We start from the raw sequence: 5,682 nt of genomic DNA on the forward strand, positions 1-5,682 counted from the left end.
AAAAAAAGAAAAAAAAAAGAAAAAAATACCTCAGTCTTAAATTTTTAGACCGATGTGATGTCAAAAAAGGAGACAAACTACAGCGTTTCAAAATGTCGAAAATTGCCAGTTGGCCAAAAAGTTGCCTTGATCAAAAAAAAAAAATGTTACCTTTTTACGCCCGTGAGAGGCGGGAAAAGCTTTACCCAGATTACCCTAGGACCTAAAACTTTGCCGAAAAAGATCCTCAGCCGATTCTAAAAGTCTTTTTACCGATGCTTTGAGCGCCGTTTTAACGTTTCAAGTCGTCGTTTTCGATGTGGGTAGTTGCGAGCACACAAAGTGAATTGTATCGCTTAACCAAAACTTCCATCGCCTCATTGCCGTCATGACCAAGGAACAAAAGCAACAACGAAAAAAGGGACCAGATGCCAATTTTGATTCTTGGCCGACACATTCCAAAGGTGGCGTCCATGGTGGCACCGTCATGGGGCCGGCAAGGGCGCCATTAATTAAACAAAACAAGCACAAATTGTAGAATAAAGCACGTCTCCCATTTTGGGGGAAGCCAGATTTGAGCCCCAGAAGGCATGATGTTTTTTTAATTTTTGTCAGGCAAGGGGTCCAAGGTGTCCGTAGACATCCCTGCTGTCTGCAGTCAATGCTAAAGAGTGGGCCGAAGAGGACCAATTTGTCACTGCCAGCAATGATCTACGATTAACTGCCTGCCTGCCCTGTGCCAAAGACACAGGTGCGTCTCGACAACGAAAAAAAAGAAGATGAGATCTCTGGTCTCCATGGAAACTGAGGAGTACATTTTAGAAAGTGTTTTTTTTTTTTTTTCCGTTAAAATGTATGAACCAGGCTTGTGGGGAGGGGGTGTGATGTTCACGCAAACATGTGCAGTAAAGGCATGGAGTATTAAAGCAAGGAAGACCATCAGTTGTCGATACCAGTGCCGAAAAAGTGTCTGCTTAGTAGCTAATGTGTTTCAGCCATTTCTGTGTGCAAAACCCTAAGAAATAAAAGTGAAGTTTTTGAACCGTAAAGCTTTTTTTTTTCTGGTTTCTACAACAAGCCAAGATCATGGGGAGAACATGCAAGATGCATGCAGATAAGTGTCCTGGCCAGGACTCAAAACCAGGACCCTAATGCTGCACGGCATAAGTGCTAATCAATAAGCCATTGTGTTGCCAGCATTCTCCACCATATACAAAAAATCTAGCAGGGATAATGGGAACCCCTCATAATGGGCACAGCAGGTGTACAGACCCAGGAATTCAGTAGAAGGATGGTGGGAACCCCTCATAATGGGTACAGCAGGTGTACAGACCCAGGAACTCAGTAGAGGGATGGTGGGAACCCTTCATAATGGGTACAGCAGGTGTACAGACCCAGGAACTCAGCACAGGGATGGTGGGAACCCCTCATAATGGGCACAGCAGAAGTACAGACCCAGGAACTCAGCACAGGGATGGTAGGAACCACTCATTATGGGCACAGCAGGTGTACAAACCTGGGAACTCAGTAGAGGGATGGTGGGAACCCCTCATAATAGGCACAGCAGGTGTACAGACCCGGGAACTCAGTAGAAGGATGGTGGTGTCAGAATATTTATACTGCTCTGAATATCACAGTGTATCCATTTATGTCAATAAGCAAAGATCTGTGTGGTAGGAGAATCTCAACTTATTTCCACAAATCAATATGTAGCGAATTCTTTTTATCGATTAATTTCTTTTTAAAAGCATATACCAATCTTCAGTGGGAACCCCTCATAATGGGCACAACAGGTGTACAGACCCAGGAACTCAGCACAGGGATGGTGGGAACTCCTCATAATGGGCACAACAGGTGTACAGACCCAGGAACTCAGCACAGGGATGGTGGGAACTCCTCATAATGGGCACAGCAGGTGTACAGACCCAGGAACTCAGTAGAGGGATGGTGGGAACCCTTCATAATGGGCACAGCAGGTGTACAAACCTGGGAACTCAGTAGAGGGATGGTGGGAACTCCTCATAATAGGCACAGCAGGTGTACAGACCCGGGAACTCAGTAAAAGGATGGTGGTGTCAGAATATTTATACTGCTCTGAATATCACAGTGTATCCATTTATGTCAATAAGCAAAGATCTGTGTGGTAGGAGAATCTCAACTTATTTCCACAAATCAATATGTAGCGAATTCTTTTTATCGATTAATTTCTTTTTAAAAGCATATACCAATCTTCAGTGGGAACCCCTCATAATGGGCACAACAGGTGTACAGACCCGGAACTCAGTAGAGGGATAGTGGGAACCCCTCATAATGGGCACAGCAGAAGTACAGACCCAGGAATTTAGCACAGGGATGGTGGGAACCCCTCATAATGGGCACAGCAGGTGTACAGACCCAGGAATTTAGCACAGGGATGGTGGGAACCCCTCATAATGGGCACAGCAGGTGTACAGACCCGGGAACTCAGCACAGGGATGCTGGGAACTCCTCATAATAGGCACAGCAGGTGTACAGACCCGGGAACTCAGTAAAAGGATGGTGGTGTCAGAATATTTATACTGCTCTGAATATCACAGTGTATCCATTTATGTCAATAAGCAAAGATCTGTGTGGTAGGAGAATCTCAACTTATTTCCACAAATCAATATGTAGCGAATTATTTTTATCGATTAATTTCTTTTTAAAAGCATATACCAATCTTCAGTGGGAACCCCTCATAATGGGCACAACAGGTGTACAGACCCGGAACTCAGTAGAGGGATGGTGGGAACCCCTCATAATGGGCACAGCAGGTGTACAGACCTGGGAACTCAGCACAGGGATGGTGGGAACTCCTTGTAGGATTGTAAAAAAGGGGGTTGGCAGGGGCACAGAACCTGCAGGATTGTGTTAAAGAGGGTGGGGCAATGGCACAGAGCACAAAGGATTGTGCTAAATAGGGTGGGGCTGTGGTACAGAGCACAAAGGATTGTGCTAAATAGGGTGGGTCAATTCCACAGAACACAAAGGATTGTGCTACAGAGGGTGGGGCAATTCCACAGAGCACAATGGATTGTGCTAAATAGGGTGGGGCAATGACATAGAACACAAAGGATTGTGCTAAAGAGGGCGGGACAATGGCACAAAGCACAAAAGATTGTGCTAAAAAGGGCGGGGCAATGACACAGAGCACAAAGGATTGTGCTAAAGAGGGCAGGGCAGTGGCACAGAGCACAAAAGATTGTGCTAAATAGGGTGGGGCTGTGGTAAAGAGCACAAAGAATTGTGCTAAAGAGGGTGGAGCTCTGGTACAGAACACAAAGGATTGTGCTAAAGAGGGCGGGACAATGACACAGAGCACAAAGGATTGTGCTAAAGAGGGTGGGGGCTGTGGCACAGAGCACAAAGGATTGTGCTAAAGAGGGCGGGGCAATGGCACAGAGCACAAAGGATTGTGCTAAAGAGGGTGGGGCAATTCCACAGAGCACAATGGATTGTGCTAAATAGGGTGGGGCAATGGCACAGAGCACAAAGGATTGTGCTAAAGAGGGTGGAGCAATGGCACAGAGCACAAAGGATTGTGCTAAAGAGGGCGGGGCAATGGCACAGAGCACAAAGGATTGTGCTAAAGAGGGTGGAGCAATGGCACAGAGCACAAAGGATTGTGCTAAAGAGGGCGGGGCAATGGCACAGAGCACAAAGGATTGTGCTAAAAAAGGGCGGGGCAATGGCACAGAGCACAAAAGATTGTGATGAAGAAGAGAGTGGAGTGGTGGTACAGAGCTTGCAGAATGATGTTGGCACCACAATACACAGCCATAAAGTACAGCAAGGTTGGGTAGTGACATGTGCGCTGCGTTACACATCTTTTTTTGCAGGAGGTGGCTTTTAATGATGGTGGCAGCTCAGGTGATTCCATCAGCTGCCCTCTTTCTGTAATTATTAGAATATAGTAGAGGCACTTAAAAAAATAAAAGCAGTACAGCAACAATGTGCCCGTTACCTTGTATAAAACAAGAACGCAGACAGCAACCGAGCTGCAATTTGCATTTTAGTTTCCATGGTAACAGGTAACCAGGTGATGCCCATCTTAGACACAACACGCGCAGCAGCAACTGCGCATAGACCACAGCCCCGAGCCATGGACCGACTGATGCACAACTAACACAACCAGGCTAACTACTGCATGCAGCTGGCTGCAGACATCAGAAAGTGGTGGAAGATGCGGGCAATACTCAGCTACCAATCTTGTTTTTTTTTTGTTATCGGGAAAGATTCTTTTTTGGTAAGAAGGCAACGCTTAGATTGTCATAACGTACAAGTTTATGGTTTCGGAGGGGGGCATAGTGTTGGCTTGGCTCAGAGAAAATTATATTTATGATGTCATCCCTACATACAGTACCTCACAAAAGTGAGTACACCCCTCACATTTGTGTAAATATTTTATTCTATCTTTTCCTGTGACAACACTGAAGAAATGACACTTTGCTACAATGTAAAGTAGTGAGTGTACAGCTTGTATAACAGTGTACATTTGCTGTCCCCTCAAAATAACTCAACACACAGCCATTAAAACTACTTAAGCCCCGGAACATTTCACCCCCTTCCTGACCAGGCCCTATTTTGCGTTTCGGCACTGCGTGAATATAACAGTCAATTGCGCGGTATTGCGACGCCGTACCCAAATGAAATTGACGTCCTTTTTTTCCCCACAAACAGAGCTTTCTTTTGGCGGTATTTGATCACCTGTGCTTTTTTTATTTTTTGCACTATAAACAAAAAAAGAGCGACAATTTTGAAAAAATAACAATATTTTTCACATTTTTTTTTACATGAAATTCTCAAAAAAAATGTAAAAATCAAAATGTTTTAAGATTTTAGCCCAATTTGTTTTTTGCTACATATTTTTGGTAAAAAAAAAATTGCAATAAGCGTTTTTGGATTGGTTTGCGCAAAAGTTTTTGCAATTACTAACTACGGTAAAGATTTATTTCATTTTTATTTTATTTTTTTAACTAGTAATGGCGGCGATCTGCAACTTTTTTTGCGGGACTGCGACATTGCGGCAGACAGATCGGACCCCTGACTGACATTTTTGACACTTTTGGGAGTACCAGTGACATCACTACAGTAATCAGTGCTAAAAATATGCGCTGTTACTGTAAAAATGACACTGGCAGGGAAGGGGTTAACTTTATTGGTGATCAGTGGGTTAAATGTATCCCTAGGGGCGTGATTCTAACTGTGGGAGGGCGGGGCTTGTGATGTAATCACAGAGACATACGATCCTACATAGCAGGATCATACAGTCTCTGCACTTACATCAGGGAGAATGACAGGCGGCTTTGTTTACATCAGCCGTCTGCCTTTCTCCCTCTCCTGCGGGAGATCGCGAGTGCCCGGCGGACATCGGAGCCGCCGGTCACGCGTGCGGGGATCACTGTGAACGAGCAGGGGCGGGAGCACACCTCCAGCGGCGGGCGCTCGGCCCCTACAGGCTCCTGGGCGAGCGACATAGCCCTACGTCGGTTTGCCCAGGAGCGGCTGACCGCCGCAGTAAATAGTCGTGCGGCGGTCAGCAAGGGGTTAGTGTCTAAACTGCTGGCAACAAAAGTGAGTACACCCCTAAGTGAAAATGTCCAAATTGGGCCCAATTATCCATTTTCCCTCCCCAGTGTCATGTGACACGTTAGTGTTACAAGGTCTCAGGTGTGAATGGGGAGC

This window comes from Pelophylax lessonae, assembly GCF_965119305.1.
Source record: "Pelophylax lessonae genome assembly, chromosome: 13".
NCBI classification, from domain to species: domain Eukaryota; kingdom Metazoa; phylum Chordata; class Amphibia; order Anura; family Ranidae; genus Pelophylax; species Pelophylax lessonae.